General features: G+C 34.9%; 1 protein-coding gene across 4 annotated transcripts in view; it reads left to right on the top strand.

The window, feature by feature from the left end:
* Positions 1–21,744, top strand: part of PPP3CA (protein phosphatase 3 catalytic subunit alpha) — a 310,204-nt gene that overhangs the window by 35,141 nt on the left and 253,319 nt on the right. The window lies entirely within an intron of this gene.

Raw genomic sequence — 21,744 nt, 5'->3', positions numbered from 1 at the left:
TTATAATCTCCCCAGGAATATAGCCCTTTACAACTGAAAGCCACAGGAAGTACCAGAATAACACCTGGTGTGTACTCTCTTTTTTCCTTTCTGTTCCCTTAACTTTTATAAATCATAGATGACAAAGGCTTTGGTCTCCAAGTACAGAAAGGGAATGGCGGAGGAAAGTGGGGCCGAGGCTGAGAGAGCTCTTTATTATAATATCCTGGATTCCTTTTTCTAGGAAATAACTTCCTCTCATTATTATAAAAGTTTCAATCTCATGTGTATTTGTGTACAAAAGTTCACATTTTCAGGAAGTATGCTTTAATTGAATAATGAAGTGTTTTGTGAATCTAAGATTTTTTTACTAGTAGTTTTTTTTTGCTAAAAATGATTCTGAAATATTGCATTCAAGGGGATCTTGTGAACAGTCCATATGCCAGGTTTCAGGATAACAACACTAAGTAAGTACACTGTGCGATGATAAGAACACAAAACATTGGGCTTCTATAGAGGAGTTTTCCCTTTCCAGTTTTAAAATCTAGATAGAGAGGCACCTGGGTGGCTAAGTGGTTGAGTGTCTGTCTGCTTTTGGCTCAGGTCATGATCCCAGGGTCCTGGATCGAGTCCTGCATCAGGCTCCTCGCAGGGAATCTGCTTCTCCCTCTGCCTATGTCTTGTCTCTCTCTCTGTGTGTGTCTCATTAATGAAGAAATAAAATCTTTAAAAAAATAATAAAATCTAGATAGAAATACTTTGGCTCAGGTAAAGTCATCTTGGAAGAAAATACTTTTTAAAAATTCCATGTGCAGAGCACGAAGAACTTTTGAAGGTGAAAAATACATAAAAATGTTGATAAATTACTTTTACTTTCTCATTCCAGGCCAGAATTCAAGTATAGGAATCTTTAAGAGCATAAATAAGAGTCCTTGTAATTGTAGACATGAGTCATTACAAGATGTATTGTTAAGTTATTTGGGACACACCCAATAGATGAAAAGGCTAAAAAATGTGTAAGATGTAATTAGGAAATTCTCCCTTGATTACTCAGTTACCATTGTGCTTTCTTAATCATTAATTATTTCTGGATAACAGATTCAATAGATTTATAGTAAGAATTCATATTATGAACTGACAGTTTGTGTTTTTTAATATAAACAAACTTATAGAATGGAGTACAAATCAGAATTAGAGTATATATCAGAATTAGAGTATATATCAATAAGATTTTTAAAGAAGAGAAGTATACCTTTAAAAAAGCAGTATGAATACTTCAGTTATAACCTCATTGGTTACTGTGGTCTGGGAAAAAACACTGAGCATAGTATTTGCTCCAAAGAAAGATTGCACATGCCAGGCACTGAGTGTCCAAGTGTCAGCCACAAGGTACATCTGGTAGATTTAAAAACATAGAGGAAATTCCAACCAAAAAATGTCACGTAGTTGACCGTGTTTTAACACTGGATCAGTTATAACTACATTTTGTAATCAAGACAGTAACCATTTGTCATATAATCTAGACAAGCCATTTGTTCGGACAAAACTCTTTTAGGGTGTTAGCCTCTCCCTCTGTGGCCATTAGAACTGGACTAAAGGAGGTTCATTGTCAGCTGATAAGTCAGCTTACCATGGTGGCCTAGCTGGTTTCCTAGGTTGGTGCTGCCAAACTGCATTCTCAGAATTGTTTTGCAGAGGTAGAAGCTCCAAAACACTGGAAATATGGCAATTATTCATCCTCATTTCAACATACTCTGTGTTCAAGTTCCCATGGGGCAGGAAAAGTGAAGCTGTAATCACAACATTGACTGGGGCAAAAGTTTACAAGACAGAATGCTACCCTCAGACATTCTTGTTTTCCACATAATGTGGCATTATTTGCATAAATACAAACAATGCCAACAAAATCTGGTTTTCTTAATTTAAAATGAAATTAGGGGAGTGATTTCTTTAAGCTCTACTTTGGATTCTTGGAGTGTACACCTTGGTCTAAGTTTAAGTGTGTTTGCTGGGGAGAATTCTTTGGTCATTTGGTAGAGCTGTGATACCTGCAAATGCCACCTGCAGTGTCAGTACTTCAGAGAAGGTGAGAAAAGGTAGTGTATTGACTGAGATATTGAACAAATGCTTATGGAGTGGAAGTGTTCCAGGAAGGCTAAGAGTTCTGTCCTTTAACTCATGTTCCTGGTCTAGCTCTGAGACCTTGCACGCTCTGTTTTTGTCTTGCTTATCTGTGCCATAAGTCTCACATGTTAAACTAAAGGAGACAACAATACCACAACAAAACAAAACAAGAATGAAAATGCGAGTACACCTTCACAAAACAAGCAGTCTATTATGAATTAAGGGATTTGGTCTTAGAATCAATAATTCTATGATGCTTGACACATCCACTTAAGAATTACAGTAAAACTTAGAGCAAAAAGAATGAAATCTGTAGCTCAGCCTATTGACTTTAAAATTTTTTTTCCAGTTTTATTCAGAAATAATTGATATGTATCACTGTATAAATTTAAGGCACACAGCATGGTGCCTATCATATATATACACATATATTTCACATATATTGTGAAATTATTACCACATTAGGTTCAGTTAGCATCCATCTTCTCATATAGATACAATAAAGAGAAAAGAAAGAAAAATTTTCTTGTGATGAAAACTCATAGGATTTACTCTCTTAACAACTTTTTATATATCATGCAGTAGTGTTAGCTATAGTTGACTTGTGGTACATTATAGCCCTCATACTTAGTTATCTTATAACTGGATAATTGTATCTTTGACCACCTTCCTGCAATTCCCCCTCTCCTGCTTTTCCCCGTTTGTAACCACAAATTTGATCTCTTTTTCTATGAGTTCAGGAATTTTGTTTGCTTTTAGGTTCCATATTTAAATGAGATCATACAGTATTTGTATTTCTTTGTCTTTTGTTGCTTGTATTTTAGGTTTTATATTAAAAAAAAATCATTGTAAGACCCACATCAAAGAACTTTATTTCTGTGTTTTCTTCTAGAAGTTTTGTGGTTTATGATCTTACATTTAGGTCTTTAATCCATTTGAGGTTATTTACATGAGTTGTATAAGATATGGGTCCATTTCATTCTTTTACATGTGAATACTTAATTATCCCAGCACCATTTATTGAAAAGACTGTCCTTCCTCCAGTGAGTATTTTTTGGCTCTCTTGTCAAATATTAGTTGACTATATCTGCTTGGGTTTCTTTTGATTCTATTCCACTGGCCTATTTGTCTGTTTTTATGCCAGTACTATACTGTCTTGATGACTCTAGCTTTATGGTACTGCTTGAAATCAGAAAGTATGATGCTTTCTGCTTCGTTCTTATTTCTCAACATTTCTTTATCTCTTTGGAGTCTTTCGTGGTTCTGTACACATTTTAGGAGTATTTTCTCTACTTCTGTAAAAAAAATGCCATTGGAATCTTAGTAAGGATTGCATTGAATCAATAGATGGCTTTTGGTAGTATTGACATTTTAACAGTATTAGTTTTCCCAGTCCATGAACATAGAATACCTTTCCGTTTATTTGTGTCTTCTTCAATTTCTTTCATCAGTGTTTTTTAGTTTTTGGAATAGAAATCTTTCACCTCCTTAGTTAAATCTATTCATAAGATTATTGTTTTTGATGATATTGTAAATGGGGTTGATTTATTTCTCAGAAAATGTGTTGTTAATGTATCTTGATTTACTCTTGCTGGATATCTTTTCCTTTGGGGTCAGATTATGAGTCTTTTGGTGTTCTCTCAGTTTCCTGAGTAGTGAGGATTGTAATGGTATATAGTCCATATTTGTTTGCTTTTTATATAGCTCCATGTATCAATCATTACTGCTGACTTCTTAGTGGAAATTTTTCTTTCAACCTCATTTTGGCTTTACCTCCAAATGCCTTCTACTGTTGGCTGAAATTTAGCACTGTAATTTGTGGCTTTCCGGAGAGGGAACCTCCGTGGTCAGGTGGAGGAGGAAGGCTGCATCCCAACAGTGGAATAGTAGGTGTTCCAGACAGAGCGCTGATTCTGGAGTGAGTAGGGGTGCAGGGTGAAAGTTGGCTACTAATTCAAGCCTTACCTGAGGCAATATTTTTTAAATAGAAAAGTGCCCTCTCTAATTAGCTGGCCCACTATGTAATTAGATTAATGACAGCCAACTGCGTTACAAACTTCTTCCAGAGTAAGCTTACCAAACAATAGATGTTCCAAGGATATGACAAAGAGCTAATTTTCCTGCAGTAAAGAGTTTGTAGCTTTACCTCTTGTGTTTGTGGTGGACTGCCTCATCACCTTATGAAGATAAATTGAATTCTCATTTTTGGGAGTTAGGCATAAAGCTTTTCTTCAGAGGATGTCATCTTGGGTGAAAAAAATCTATTGCTTAAATGTACGTTTTTTGGTAAATCCTGTGCTCTCAAAGCATTGTATAAAGCTGAAATTAACTGGTTTGATTGCTCATAAAGTTCTTAGATACTAGGGATGGGTGTATTTCCATCATTTAAGATTCAGTGAATTTACAATCACTTTTGTGAGCCATGAAAAACACATAGAAAACTAGTTTTAGGCTAGATGTATTTTAATGATAATTATACGTTCTTAAAACTATTGTTATATTATTAGATGCTAAAATATACATCATTGATTTTTCTAAATGGGCCCCCAATACCTTTCATAACCTGCTTTTAAAGTAGGAAAATTATGAGAAATGATTTCTTTCTGAAGTTGGACTTGAGTAAAAAGTTTTCATATTACTAATCTCATTTTATTTCTATTTGCAGAATATAGTCATCTTTTACTTCTTAATGTGAAGAAAAGGATGGTTGTTACCACTTTCCGTCCATACTTGCACTCTAAAAGAAGTATGTTCTAGGCTTTCTCATCAGTTAGCCTGGCCCCAAATTAAATCATGAAAACAGATTGTTATAACTCTCGTTCTAAATATTTGTTGGTTTGCTAGTAAACTTCAATTATGATTAAAGTAGCCATTTAAGTTCATTTCACTGTTCTTGAGATATGAAATACTAATTCTGTAAATGCATTTTCATAAACCATAATTCATGGGTGCAGACTACAGTACTTCCAAAGTTATGTAGAAAGTATTCTTTATTTCTTTTGATCACTCTTAAAAGTAGGACTAAAAAAATCACAGATGACAAAAAGACAGAATAATGCCTTTTGTAGTCTTAAATGGTTTAGTTTTCAAACATGAGCTTTATGGTCCACATGAGCAAAAGAGTTCCTACAAAGCAGTTAAACTGCTTGAAAACCAGGCAGTTTTTCTTCCCTAGATGCTGAGAAACATTTTTGAGCCATTCCAAACCACTGGGATCATTTACTCTGATTTCAGATAAGCAAAATAAAATAAACAAACTCTTGCCCATGTGGGAACTGGTTCTGCTGTCTCTTGTTCTAACTCTGCAAAGCCTAAATGTCTCCCCAGTATCTTTGAATGGGTCTCATTGTTTATTTATTGTGCTTTTCACAAGTGCTTGTAACTTCACCCTTGTTTTACTAATAGCTTTCTTCTAAAGTGGGTTGACATTTCAGTTAATTTTCAATGGCCTCAATGTTTTTCTGTAAATTAGGCCAGACTGATGGGTCTGTTTAAAGTGAAACAGTCTCATAGAAGTTATAAAATATAAAAAATAAGGAATGTTTATTAGAGATTTGTTTTCCTACTTAAAAAAATATAAGGTCAAAGACTATTTTTCTCATATTCTTTAATTACTTGTATTGGTAAATTAAATAAATGAATATAGAGTTTAGAACATGTAGAAATTGTAACTTTTTATATTAAAAAGTAAATGTAATATATTAAAAATGTAATGTATTAAAAATGTAATACTGTACATTTTTACTTATTTTTGAATATAATACTTAAAAAATCTTTACACTGGGAATTCAGAAGATAGAGTAATGGCTTCCATTCTTACCTAGATGATCAAATTTGAACTCTTCATAATATTTTATGTTTAGATTTTTATTGTATTAATTTTAAAAACCATAAGAAAACTTTTTCATCTGTAGAAATAAAACTAAAAGTGAAACTACAGGAGAATACGGTCTATACCAAGAATTAAAACTTAAAACGACATAGCAGTATTAGCACAGAAATGGGCATCATTAGGCAAAATCTTGAAACAAGTTCTAATACATAGTAAAACTTACTTAAATGATAAAATGGCATTTCAATTAAAAAGAAAAAGCATGGAATATTCAAAAAAGTATATGGCATAGCTTTTAACCTTATTTGATTTGATTTTAGTTTTCGTTTTTTTTTTTTTTTAAATTGAAATTCAATTAGCGTATAGTACATCATTAGTTTCAGCCTTATTTGATTTTATATATAAAGATAAATTCCAGGGGCTCCTGGCTCAGTCTGTAGAGCATGCAGTCTCAGGGTTTGAGCCCCACAGTGGATAGAGAGATTACTAAATAAATAAACAAACAAACAAACAAACAAATTCCAAGTATACTAACAACATAAATAAAACCAAAAAGCAATTTAAGTAAAAATATTGGGAGAAAACATAGTATAGGAAGAAAATATCTTGGTGAAAATGATCTTCATAAGCTTGTTAACAAACTTTGATCCAAAAAGCAAATATTGACAGATTTGGTTACATAAAAAGTAAGATATTCTCATTTGCAAAGGCACCATGAACAAAGGCAGAAAAATTTTTTCAAAAAATGGTAGAAAATTAACATACTTATTATGTAAAGGGTTTTTAGCACCTTAATAAAAAAAAAAACAAAAACCAGTTTGGAGAGGGTATGAACCATAAGCAACATGCAGATAAGACCAGTGATGATTTATAAATGTACTTAATCTCATGAGTGGTCAGGATAATACAATGAAAACAATAAGATGCTATTTTAATCCCATCAGATTGGTTAATTTAAGCCGACTTGTAATATCTAATGCCAGTAAGGATATGGGGAAATTACCATTTTTACATCCTGTCCATAAGACTGGGAATTTTTAACACCCAAAAACACTCTTTGCCTTACTGACCCTATTATTCTAGGAATCCATCCTTCAGAAAAGACCAATACATAGGGATAAAGTATATGATGTCTGTTGTTACTAAGACCTGTATGTCGTTAATCTAATTGTTAAAATGTATTTTCAGCAATTAAAAAGCCAGTGAAAATGTCTTGAAGCAAATATATGTTCAAACTATAAGTAGAATGTAGCTATATTAAAAAGAACTGGTAGATAGGCATATTCTTGGGAAAGTGTCCATGATCTTTTTTAAGGGAATAAAGGAAACTGTATATAGGTATGTATATGTAACTATAGGATCATATATCTTATATCATTTTTGTTAATAAAATATCCTATTAAATGTATACATTTGTATATCTTTGTGTACACATAGTGAAAATATGGATATTTCCCTGGATGGAAGGGGTGGTTACTGAAATTGTTAGAGAAGTAGCCGTAAAAGAAATACAATTACCCTGCATCTGTAATGTTAGAAGCATTCAGAATAAATTTAATGGCCACTTCTAAGTTTTAACTGAGACGTAAATTTGCCTTAACCTTTTCAACTTGATTCCTGCCCTTAGTTTATAACTGCTTTAGAATGATTGAGATACTGTGATAACTCCCAAAAGGTAGAGATTGAGTGCCCGGAACTTTTGACTGGCCATGTCAGGCTCTGCCTTGCTGACACAGAGCTAGATTATTACCATGGCCCAGACTCAGTTTTTCCTTTTGTCAAATGGGAATGATAGTATTGAGAATTAATCAAAAGTTAGTACTTTTAGGTTATTTGGAGCTCCGTATAAAAACATATGGTAATGGCAGACTTGGAGATGGCATGTTCTGTTACTTATCTTCTTAGTAGATGTTATAGAGCAAGCTGATATTATAGAGCAAGAGTTATTTATTACTTTGTGGCAGTAAGCTAACTTAGAAAGGTTTGTCCTTGATTATGGGATTATGTAATACTAAGATATTTATGATGATATACCACTGCAGCTTGATCTTCTCCTAGTGGTAGAGTCAGAAGGGATCTTGAAGATGGAGACGACTACTACATTTTAAAGATGATCAACTGAGGTGAATTCCTTGTCCATGGTCACACAGCTGGGACAGAGTGAGACTTCATCCTAGAAATATGCTGGGGACTATTTCTAGCATGTATGAATTAATAAAGTCATTCTTTACTCTCAGTCTGGGGCATTTTCTCTAGCATTTATACATTTTACATAATGTTTCCTCATTATAATACGTGGAATGAACATTATAAAGAAATCTAAGTAATCTCTACCAGTGAGATTACTATCTAAAAGAAAAGGATGTGGGATCCCTGGGTGGCTCAGCAGTTGAGTGCCTGCCTTCGGCCCAGGGTGTGATCCTGGAGTCCCAGGATCGAGTCCCACATAGGGCTCCCTGCATGGAGTCTGCTTCTCCCTCTGCCTGTGTCTCTGCCTCTCTCTGCCTCTCATGAATAAATAAATAAATTAAAAAAAAAAAAAAAACAGAAAAAAAAAAGAAAGAAAAGGATGTACCGTGTTAAAAACTAGGTAGCTTTACTTTCATTTTTACTTTTTTTTCCTTTCAAATTGAGATTTCTTTAGGATATTTTATAAACTATATTAAATGGATTAATTGTTGCAGAAAACACATAGATAATGTTTTTTTATTTACATGTTTTAATTGGGCCATTATTTGGTGTTTTTTTCCTGAATTCATGTGTGATTTAAAATATATATATATGTATGTATGTATGTATGTATTTATTTATTTATTTTATTCATGAGAGAGAGAGGCAGAGGCATAGGCAAAGGGAGAAGCAGGCTACTGCGGGGAGCCTCATGCAGAACTCCATCCCAGGACTCCGGGATTATGACATGAGTCAAAGGCAGTTAAGAAATCCTGTTCTTTGGAGTAAGTGCCATACCATTAATTATGTACAAAAGTAAAAGGTAATTTTAAAAATATGTAAACTAATCTTCACAAACCTAAGCAGGATTACTTTTCCTAGAAGCAAGCATGGTTGTTGCATTACTTGAGTGAAAAATGATCAAGGGAATTAGGTGACACAGACTAATTTCATTGGAAATATTTGGGATCCCAGGTGGCTCAGTGGATTAGCCCCTGCCTCCTGCCCAGGGCATGATCCTGGAGTCCCCGGATCGAGTCCACATCAGGCGCTCTGCATGGAGCCTGCTTCTCCCTATGCCTGTATCTCTGTCTCTCTTCTCTCTGTGTCTCTAATGAATAAATAAATAAAATCTTAAAAAATAAAAGAAATACTTAAGCAGGGAGGGCCTAATATGTCAGAATCAGTGTATCATGTTGTTTTCAATATTAAATGAGTTGAGTTTCGTAGTCTCAATAAGTTTTGGACATTTGAGGACATGAACGCTTGCTTTATATGTCATTAGAGTTTGTGTGTGTGCATGCTCAAAGAAGGGAGAGAGTTTTATATATAAATGTATAAAATATATGTAAATTTTTAGATAAGAATGTGTATGCATTTGTTTACTGTGTTGGCCTTTTACTTATTTTTATTTATTTATTTTTAAAGATTTTATTTATTCGCTTGACACAGAGAGCGCGAGTGACCGCACAAGCAGGGATGACAAGCAGAGGGGAGGGAGAAGCAGGCTCCCCACTGAGTAGGGAGCCCAATGCGGGGCTGGATCCCAGAACCCTGAGATCATGACCTGAGCCACCTAGGCACCCCCTGTAATTATTAGCCTTTTACATGATTCTTTTTGTGATGAATGATGGTGACTTCTGTTAAGGACCTTTGAAGTGGTCTAAGGTAAAATCCTACATCTTAAATTATTTGGTAAGATTGAGATACATTTTTAGTTTAATGTTTTCCTCTCCTTCTCCTTTTATCTCTAAATTATTCATGAATAGTAATAGAAACAATGATATTTTTAAGGTGGAGAGAACTTAGAATTTCTCAAAGATACATTACTTTTGGGGAAGTGAATATACAGTATAGTCTGGGATAACATCTAAGACCTCTGCATGAAATATTATCTTTTGTGGCATAAAGAGATTTAAAATATTAACTTAAAAAGTAGTAACAAAAATTGTTTCATCACTATGGTAACCCTAATGCCTTTTCCCTAGTAGATTGTCATCACAGTTTATGTTTTTGATCTGATCTTTGTTCTTTTTGTGTCAAGAAAACCAAGCCAAGATGTGTGACTTTGCCAATCTTTTATTCAAACAGGTTTTCTGACTAAACATGTTTTATGATGTTATTATGATTCACATCTTCTGGATACAAAGTGTTTATATGGGTGGTTTGACTTGACAGCTTGAAATGTTTATTTAATACATATGTGCACTAATTTTATTAGTTTATCTCTATTAAATAAAGCTGCTAATATTTTAGTTTATTTATCCTTATGACCCAAATTATTTGTCTGTCTGAAATAGTAGTTTGTGTGTTAGTCTATTATTTGTCTTTTTTACTTTACCTTTTTTCCTCCTTCTTAGTAGACTATGTTCCTGGAGGGCAAAGATCATTTAATCAACTTTATAAACCTAGTGGCAGGCTTAGACTGGGCACATATAGGTATTTGTTAAAAGTGTGTTGAAAGAATGCCTTTTTAAGTAGCTGTCGGAATGTGTAGGATGCCAGTCCTTGATGATAATGAGAGAGAGTAGTATAAATGTGTCTCTACCTACTATTGCCTATGCCTTGATGAAAATAAGTTCGACATTTTGTAATAGGAGTTATAAATCATTTACTTAGTATCATTTATTGATGCTTACTACATGTTTGTTGCAGTGGGGTATTAAGATTAAAAAAAAAGCAAGCCTCTTATTCTGTAGCATTTCAGAGATATAAAGAACAAAATTAAATAGTCTGACGTATAACATTTATTAAAAAAAAACAATAAAAGGTCCCTTGTAGGTGTAGGTATTGACGGCCAGTTTTTAGGGGACCATGAATGAAGGTTTCTTTGTGTTAGTCTGGTTTGGAAGGGAACGTGAGTCTTTGTGGAGCTGAATGACTTTGGGTTGCACCTTAGGGACTATTGAGTTTATCTGAGGGAGCGCTTTCTTGTGAAGATGGCATAGAAGGAGCAGTGAGACCTGCTGGCTTGAGCTGATTCTAAGACTTACAGGGGAAGATTTTTGGAATTGAGAGGAAGCTCTGGAGTCTTTCATTAGAGTTGGCCTATACCTGCTGAGAATGCTCACAGCTAGGTCCGCAGAGCCAGTCCCTTTATTTTTTATTTATTTTTTAAAAAGATTTTATTTATTTATTCATGAGAGACAGAGACATAGGCAGAGGGAGAAGCAGGCTTCCTGCAGGGAGCTTCCTGCAGGGAACACATCAATGAGGGATTTGATCCCAGGACCCCAGGATCACGACCTGAGCTGGTGACAATTGCTCAACCACTGAGCCACCCAGGTGCCCCAGAGCCAGTGCCTTTAAGAGAAGGTTTTCTGATTGCTAGTCCAATCGCTTTGCAACAGCAGTGGTGGAGATAAAAGTAAAAATAGCTGAGAATTCAAACAAAAGGAGCTGTAATCAAAACATTATGTTAAGGCATGAAAAACCAATCATCAAAACTACCTTCATGGATTTACTTAAAAATGACTTAAACAGTATGAAGTAGACCTTTGGTATCTGAGATTTAGGGCAGCAGATCCTCATCACCAAGGCCACTATTCCTGCACAGAACAACAGGAGGAACAAACTGTACAAGTTTCTGTTATAGTATGCTGTATTCTGAGTTTTCTGCAAACATCTGACTATGTATGTGGGGGCTGGCATGGCTGATCCTTTTCCAGGATGGGTCACCCAGTGGGTTCCCCTTCCTGGCGACATGTAATTGACCAGGACATTCTCTGCATAGTCAAGCTATATGGTTCTAAAAGACCTTGGGCCAGCTTCAATCACCTTATATCCATCTGCTGATGTTAATCTGGTTAAGTTAAGCAGTAATTTGTATTATGAAGCCAATTCATAGTGTCCATATAATAATTACTTAGAACATGGTAAATGAGTGTGATGATAATTGTTTTGCTCCATGCCTTTTGAAATGGAAGCTTATAGTTACTCTTGATCTGACTGTTAGGTACTGTCTTAAAATAGATAGTATTTATGGTCTGTAATAAATCCCATTGCAGCTCTAAAAGAAATAATTCAGAAAAGATTAAGAAGGGACCGTTAAGAAAAAAAAATAAAAAAAAAAGAAGGGACCGTTAAAGAAACATTAAATAGTGTGGCATTGTTTTGCTCTGAGTCATTAACTTCAGCTATAATTTTAAGTCTCTTAATTTAGATCTATACTTGTTTACTTTATCGGTGGTAGTCCCGTATGCATAAATGGAAATTTTTGCACATATTTGCAATAATAAATAATCTTCAGAAAAACTATCCCTTATTAAAAGAAAGTTATTGGAAACAAAAACAGAGAAATCTCTTTGAAACCCTCAGAAAAATAGGTCTGTCACTAAAACCTTTATTTTTTTTATTTTTTTTAAACCTTTAAATAAAATGACATAGTCACCAGAATCTATGGGAATAATGAGGACATGTGGGATTTGATCTTTAAAGAACAAATATATACATTCTCCTAATTACCTCCTGATTATTTTTGAGGAAGTTAATTAAAAAAAAAAAACTCAAAAACCAAAACAAACAAAGAAAACCTGGTTTGTCAAAACCAAGATTGTAATGAAAATAGTTCATTCAACTTCTCTTTATTCTTCCTTAGCTTTTTCATACAGCTATGAAGGAGCAGTAAAATGAACAAAAATAAGCACTTGGAGAAATGTGGACTATGTTAGACTCTAGATGAATAATAAAGGTAAAAATTTGCATATATATAATACCTATATTTAGTTGTAGAAACAAACATACTAGTCTATAAATAAGTTAACTCTTACGCTATGAATGAGACACAAATAGAATTAAAAATGATTTAAAGGTTACTTTAATTGAAATCAGTTGAATTTTTTTTTAATAAATTACCCACACTTTAACAAGGTTGGAAATTCTCATGCTACCATGTAAATATATCTTTAAAATGTATAATTTTATTTTTTTAAGGTTAAGTGACAATGTGTTTCTATACATGACACATTTTCTTGAAAAACATAGAATATTCCTTAAGAAATTAAAAAAAAAAAGACTTTGCCAGTTTTAAAAGGGAAACTCAATAACAAAAAACGTTCCTCGAGGCCTTCCAATCGCAAAAAGGTTTAATATTCATAAGATGTTGGGTCTGGTCCATCCAAGTGAAAGATCACACTCTCCAGTGTGAGACCTGCAGAATTCAAATGTTTTTCTTTTTATACCTTCCTCTGGAATTTAGAACCAGCTAAGAGGACTCCTGGAAAGAGGTATAAACATCTAAATCATTAGAGTAGGTAGTGCCTAGATAGCAAACAGTCATTGTAGATTTGCTAATTTCTTGTTAAATTTATTCATGTTGACAGCAAAAAACCATAATTTAGATCCCAAAGAGAAAAGTTTAAAGCAAAATAAGAGTATCAAGAGAATTGCCAAATCTCCATTTTGTTTTTCTATTCTAGACATAGAATAGACATGGCCTTAAACCATGAGATCTACAATGAGATTTTGAATGAGGGTGTCCCGTTTTCCAAAAGGAAAGTTCCAGAAATGTTATTTAGAATTCCTTGATAGTCACAGAATGTACATGTGCTCATCTTTGAGGTTTTCCACCTGTGTATACTTTATGCACAAATTAGAAAATAGATGCCTATTTTGATATAACTCATATCTCATTATTCATAAAGTCTTTAAGGTACTAACACATGAGCAAGTATTTTTTTTTTTTCCAGATAAGTTGCTTTTTCTCTTAAGTAATTGCCTGTTGGTACCATAGACCTACCTTGTCTATAATGGATGTTTTGGATTCTGAGATTCTAGATAATTAAATTATTTTAATGTTATTCCCTGAGTGGTTCCCAATGTGGTAGGGGTTTGGGGTAGAAGGTGTTGGCAATGTCTGGAGACATTTTTTACTGTTGTAACTAGAGATAGGGATCAGGCACTAATATCTAGTGGGCAGAAGTCAAGGATGCTCCTAAATATCCTCTAATGCACAGGACAATTTCCCACAACAAAGAGTCATCCAATCTAGGATGTCGATAATGCTGAGGTTTAGAAATCCTACTCTAGATGGAAAGGTTTCTCTTTCTTGCCATATGAAATGTATTTATTTTTTTCATTATTAAAACTCACAAAAAATACTCCTAGAATGTAGTAGTTTTAGGGACTAAAATTTAGTCCTTAATGAAATAGATCATTAAATTCTCTATGTATAGGGAATAAACTTATAGCACCTGGTTAATGTGTGGATATGAAATTATAATACTGAAGTACAGATAAGCAATAAAAGTGAAGTAGGAGTATGCAAAAATGAGAACAAAAATATTGAGCAGCAAGGGGCCTACCAAACACTTGGATCATCTGAGAACCAGGCAGTTGAAGTGACTTGAACAAGGTCACCTAATGACATGTTGAGGTGGAGACTGGAAGGAGAGCATGGATGTCCACTCACAGTTCTGCTCTCGCACTCTGCTAGTAGACATGTAGGGTGGGAACAGGGGCATCTTCTAACTCTGGAAAAATACAATGGAATGTACTGGAGTAGGAGTAGGTACTTCAAAGAGAAAGTGACCAGCCCTTCTTCCTTTCTTAAGAGGACACAACCACGGTTGGGTGGTGAACAAAGAGTTCCCGAGTTTGTCTCCTCCTTTGTACTCAGCTCTGGGCAGTCGGTAGCTGTCCAGATTGTCTCTTCGAAAGGGGAAGCATGGAAAGGTGGAAAAGGCGGATTGTAATATTGCCTTGGATGGAGCCAGGAAGTAAGGGAGGAGGACACAAAAGGCTAGTGGGATTAGATTGGAGAGAAGTCAAGAATATATTTTCCATGCTGTTTACCCTTTCCTACCCTTGAGCTTCAAAATGCACTTGCCCATAGGCCACATTATAAATCTGCATTTTGTTTCCTGACCAGCCTCCTATAGCCTACTTCACCTATAATGTGTTTTAGCTATAGCACTAATAGCACTATAATACCAACATTTTAGTATAACATTTTGAAATGGCAGACATGATTTGGGCAATATGGCTAGCAAGTTGATTTATTAAACGTATAAATGAGAGCCTACAAATGACCACACAGATTTGGAAAAAGGATTTTTAAAATATTTAAATTTTATGATCTGATATGTGAGATTGTACTTCAGTACAAACTAGATTCACTCTTTGCCATATGAGAAAAACATTTTCTCTTCCCCTTTGAATCATATCAGCTCTTAAGAATGCATAAAATTTTGTTCAGGAACATGCTGTGCCCTCCCCTTCCCCCACCCCTCATTTTTTGGTTAATTGTTGTTTGGTCTATTGTAAATACTAAAAGCTGTACTTAGTTCCACTTAGTTCATCATTCTTTAATTTTTTTTTTTTCTAAGTTGAGAACAGCCTGATTAAGGAGTACAGTGGCAGTAAAAATTCTCTAATTCATTGCCACAGGATTGTGGCTCCTGTGTACAGTGCTCAAAAACAAAATGCTCTAAAGTAATCCTCTCCTTGGCTCCTGAGAGAACTCCTGTTAACAAAAGCGAAGCAGGAAGTTATTTGAACCCTCAAAGAGGCTGATTTAGGAGCCACGTGGAGATGCCATGGGAAGAGGCGGCACCTGTACTGGTGGAATTTAGGATGAGCAATTCTGATAAGCTTTCAGCTGTCAAAACAGGTAAGAGGAAATTAGTAGTCTGTCAAAAAGCAAAGCTTAACGAGGGCTACGTATAGCATTGATGGTCCTTTTCAAAAGTTTGAGTACAAAACACCCATATTTGAATTAATAAATACGTATTGGTGATTTGTTCTGTATTATATGCTGGAAAGTTGGGAAGATAGAAAAGAAGGATTGGACATGGTTCCTGGCTTCAAGGACCTTTTAAAGAAGAGAGGACTGTCATGTTGGGGGCCATGTGTATAAAGAACAGGAAATTGAAACTGTCAGTGGGCTCAAAGGAGGTGAGAGAAGTTATGGGCCATCCAAAAATATATATTTGATCCCCTCACCCTTTACACTGCCATTGTCTCCTACACATGATTCTGGTTAATTAGTCTGCATTTGCTTTTGCAGGTGTTATTCAAATATTTCCCTTCCTTTTTGAGATGTCCTTGAGAATGAGGACTGTGTCTTATTAGTCGTCGTCTTCTAGTGCCTATCAGTGCCTGCCACCATATGTTAGATTTAATGAGTGGATGAATAATGGGTGGGTTAATAGGTGAAGCTTTGTGAAAGAGATAAGGAAGTAGGGTATGGCTATCTATGGACTGATGGAGAGTTGAGGCTGGGAATGGAAAGTAGAGGAAATATTCCAAATTCAAACAAGGTCATACTGATGAGCGTGAGGTGCTGAGAAGGTAATTTATGTTAGATTTATATAATACATTGGAATACATGTCGGTACAGACTCCTTAGATTGCAAGTAGTAGGACCCCCAGCTCAGAGGAGATTAGACAACACCACATCAGTAACTGACTTTCAGATGAGGAAATGGTCCATAAGAGAACTGCTGTTAGTGAAGCAAAGCAGGAATTATTTTGCTGCACACAGAATGCTGATTTAGTGGATCCAGCGGCTCTTACTGCCCTCCATAATTGAATAGCCTGGTCAGGGGGCAAATCTTCAGATATCATTTGAACTAATCAAATGCTGTAGCCAGTGCTGGTTGTTTTGCTCTCCTGGGCTCTGCCTTCCTACCTACATGGTTTTATTTTTATGACTGCAAAATGGCTGTAGTAGCTCCAAATATAATGGTCTTGCTTGCTGTAATGTCTCTTGAATCTGACTGTGATCTTGTTAGCTGCACATCTCAAAACCAATCACTGTTTCCAGGGAATTGGGATATGCTGTTTAGCTTTTAGCAGTCTGGCCTTATCCCATGAATCAGTATTTATCTATTGGCTGTATGTTCTTTTTGGTGCTGGGGATGGTGTTTAAACTGTAACTATACATCTCTACCCTCTCCTTGGCACTCTATGTATCCCTTATTTTGTTTTTCTCTACAACACACATTACCTTCTAATACACTACATATTTTAGTCCATAGTGGACTGTTTATCTCTTCTTATTGGAACGTAAGCTTCACCAGGGAGCACATTTTTTTTGCTTGTTTTGCTCACTACTCTATCCCCTTTGTCCAGAATATGAAGGAGCTCAATTAATATTCATTGACATGAATGAAATTATGGAGAGACAGTGCTCTTACTTTCTTAAGCCTACATTCTTGTGGAGGAGGACATATGTTAAATAATTAAGTAAACAAAAAAATACCACATAGTAATAAGGATTGTTAAAAATAAAATCTGTCAGAGGTGCCTGGGTGGTTGAGTGGGTTAAGCATCTTCCTTTGGCTCAGGTCGTGATCTCAGGGTCCTGGGATCAAGTTCCACAGATGGCTCCATGCTCAGCAGAGAGTCTGCTTTTCCATCTCCCTCTGCCCCTCTCCTGTGCTTGTGCTCTCTCTCTGTCTCTCAAATAATAAGTAAAATATAAAAAAAAGGTCTATTGATGGAACAGCCAATGCAGGAGAGGTGGTTTAATTTGGTTGGCAATTCTGTCTTGATTGTATAGCTGATAACAGGAGAGGCATGGGACTTCTATGGACATTCCAGAAAGAGTCAAGCTGATACAGAGATAACAAACATGATGTTCTTTATAGAGACTGTCATGTGATTCAATCAAAATAGGAATACAGTTATACCCTTTAGAGAAACCACTATTCCATGATTTTTGCTAGCTTCTTCCTGGCAGTTGTCATGAACTTTTGTCAACTTTTAACTCGGTGTCATTCATTTCCTTTGAAACTGTAGGTCACTTTTGCGCTTGTCTTGATTAGTAAAGTTTTGGCATTATACACTCTTAGTTATTCAAATATGTGTGATACATTTCTGATGCCAGATTAGCTTCTTTCCTAAACACTTCCTTGTATCATCCTAGCACCAAGATAATAAATTCCATTTTATTATGGTATGCTAGCCCATTTTAGTAGTGGTCTTAAATATAATTAGGAAAGTAACTGTGACACACACACATAGACCCATATACACACACCAGTGTTTAAAGTAATTTGAGGTTTATTTTCTGTTTTAGGTTTATGAGTGGCAGTTAACCATAAATTGGTATGGTGCTTGTGATATTTCTCGATGTATTACTGGAACCAAGTGATATTTGAATGAGGAAGAATCATATTATTAAAGTCATGATATGAAGTCATAGAAGTCATATGATGAGCTCATTATTGAAGATAGGGAGAGATTTTGTGTTGTAAAATGAAGGAAAAGTTTAGAAATCTTTTTTTTTTTTTTAGGATTTTATTTATTTATTCACAATAGACACAGAGAGAGAGAGAGGCAGAGACACAGACAGAGGAGAAGCAGGCTCCATGCAGGAAGCCCGATGTAGGACTTGATCCCAGGACTTCAGGATCACGCCCTGGGCCAAAGGCAGGCACCAAACCGCTGAGCCACCCAGGGATCCCCAAGTTTAGAAATCTTACATGTATACATATATGCTTCTATATACAGAAGAAAAAAAATGTGAAAATATATGTACCAAATTGTTAACAGTGCTTAAATCCGAGAGTAAGTTTTAGGAGTTGGGTGACTATTGATTTTACTTTAGACTCTGGCAGACACATTCTTGAAGTTTATCTAGAAGTGTTCATTATTTATTTAATTCTAAAAATTAAAAGATAAACTTACGAGCATTTAGAAAATTGATCCTGGAGTGGTTTTAATACTTAAAATAATTACTGGATAATTTGTTTTACTTTACTACTCCTGATACTATAAATGGGTATGAACATTTTATAAAACAATGAGGCATTATAGTTATTAAGAAAATTGGTTACAGACTTTGACTCCTTCCAAAGAAATAATTCAACTGAGAAAGGAAACTATATTACACGAAGTTGCTCATTGCAATTTTAGTTACAATGGGAGAAAAAAAATACTAGAAACACTGTAAGTGTCCAACAGAAGAATAATGCAAATCATAACTGTCCACCTGAAAAGATAGTGATTGCACTATAAGCCCATTCTGTAAGAAGGCAGGGTAGAAGTAAGTAAGGAAGTGACTAAATAGCTTATTACATTTTTGGAATATTAAGGAATTCCTAATGGAATAATAACTGGAAATACAGGGGGCATATGGGAATGTTATGATGAAATGTTAAGTGAAAATGCAGAATGGAAAATTATAAGGGAACCATGATTACAACTATGCAACCAAAATGTATTCTGATACATAAAGATGAAAATATGCAAAATAAAAATGCATATTTTAGTTGGGCTATTTTAGTTTGGAGCTATTTTGTTTTACTTTATAAGTATATTTTAATGTAGATTCATTTTTAATATAAAATCAGTCTGGCATGAACTTTGTCATGGTGGTTTATAAAAGATAGCATTCCCATGTCATTTTTTTATAATTGAAACCATAAAGAAAGGGCATTTTTTTCTTTTATCATGTACAGTTGGAGTGACATAATTGTTGGTGACCCTCACTTTCAGGATTTCCTTTTTGTAGCCAAGTTGAGAGGAAATGCCTCAAATCAAAAAGGGGAAGGAGGAAGGGACACAAGGCACTGCATTGTGTGTGATTTGTGTGTGTGTGTGTGTGTGTGTGTATGTGGTGTGTTCCAGTGATTTAAAACATTGCCTCAACTTGGATTATTTCTATCCTTAGACCAATGCATAAACATTTTTTGGAAAAAAAGCTAAAATGTTTAGACAGCTGCTTCCTTTATTTTTTTTTAATATACAGATAATATTTTTACTACCTCCCAGACATTATCATGCCTTTGTAACTAGCATGATTTCAACTCCTGTAAACCCCTTAACTTTATTTCTGAATTTGGGAGCACTATTTTGATATCAATCTCCTCCTCCTCCATCTTCCTTTTAAAAAATTATTGTTATCTATGAATTTGTTTGATCTTGGGGTACCTGCAAATTGAAATGACATGAGTAATTAATTCCATGTTTTGTATGCTGTATTGCTATTAATTTCATATTTAGTTTTCTGTATTGACAGCCTTGCAATATTCTTTGGGGGGGTGTAGCCATTATTTTACCTCAGTGAAATAAATAGCTCTTATGTATGAACTAAGGTATGTAAAAACATAGAAGATTAATGTCTTTTACTTGTGACTCTGCAACACCAAATAGTCCACTTACTTTAGTTTTTTTCAGCCTAACACCTGGCTGTTTTAGTGATTTATTAATTTAACTGATTAATGTGGTAGGAGAGGTTGGTTCTATTGCTCATTTAGATACAGCCTTAATCTTCTATCACCTCTTTTGCATTGTTGGCCATGTGACCCTTTGGCCTTCAATGTGCTTTGCTTTCCCTGAATTCCTTAGGCTCCTATTTTTATATCAGATGCTACTTTGGTTGCTGGCATGATTTTAACCTGGCAGGGCAAAGGACTTTCTTGAAGGTGACCTCAACCTGTCTGACTTGAGCAGTCTGAGGAAGGAGGGGAAAAAACACTATAAGGCAGCAGGAACTGGGTTGTTGGAAACTGTTGTGTTCATTTGGATTTTCTGAGATTGCATAAAGCTTAAGTTACCAACCATTGATTAATAAAATAACTTTAAAGTTTCTCTTTGGACAAATTTACTGAAAAGACATTTAGGAATTTTGTCACATTCATTAATAAAGAGAGGCTAGTTAATAGACAACTAGCTACTATTATGTTTCCTTTTTTTATGTCACATGATCCATAGATCCTGAAAGGCAAAAAAATAATAATAATTCTGTGTATGTCTTATTGGAATGGTGCACAGCTTTCCTGCCCTGTATGTAGAATGATGTGGGTTCTTTAAACAGAAGCTTGTGCACTTGAATAGAAGGCTGCGGAGGGCATCTGAGCTTCATACTCCCAATACTGAAAACTAGACTGTGTATCTAAGAAAATTAATTTGCCGCTGTTTTGATCAGAACCTTGTGTTTCTATGCAGAATATTTTCAAAACAAGATCTCTGTCATGAAGAAAAGGTTAATGTCAGTTCTTTCCAAAGATTCTTCTATTTCTTTTGGTGGTACAGTGCTAAACGTATATATTAAAAGGAATTTAGATAAATGAGTGTGACTTTTCAATTGCATTTCTAATGCTTAAGTATATTTAAATATGTTTGGAAGAATCAAAAGATATACAGCTGATGGCTATTCCAAAACTTTTAAACTTTGTTATAACAAGATAAATTAGCTAAGGTATTTTTGGTAGTAGCTATTTTTTTTTCCCCTGGAATTGCTGGGTTTGAGAAATGAAATACACATTTGAGATCATCTTTTTGTTTAATCTTTAAACATTAAGTGTTTAGTAAACATAGCTTTAAAGTACTTTTTTTGCCTTATTTTAAAACAAAAGATATATTAATATTATACACACACACACACACACACACTTTTTTCCTCAATGTGTACAACCTAAAATCTCCTGGAAAAAATATATATGCTTTCCACTAGGAAAAAAAAAATTACTAACAACTTTTAAAAGCCTACAGATTCAAGTTTGAGCTGTCAAAAACTGATCCTGGGCTGCTGCAGCTAATACATTCTCCTTAGGCCGAACCCAGTCACAGGTGACAGTGGATCCACTAACTCAAACCTTGTCAAAGGACCAAGTTCTTCCAACTTCTCTCTAGATGGCCTGTCATCACCAGCCAGGGCTGCTGATGCCGAATCTCTGATACTTTTTTTTTTT

The sequence above is a fragment of the Canis lupus genome, chromosome 32 (assembly GCF_003254725.2).
Source record: "Canis lupus dingo isolate Sandy chromosome 32, ASM325472v2, whole genome shotgun sequence".
Classification (NCBI taxonomy): domain Eukaryota; kingdom Metazoa; phylum Chordata; class Mammalia; order Carnivora; family Canidae; genus Canis; species Canis lupus.
Note: the sequence above shows the minus strand (reverse complement) of the source record. Positions and strands in the feature narration are given on the sequence as shown.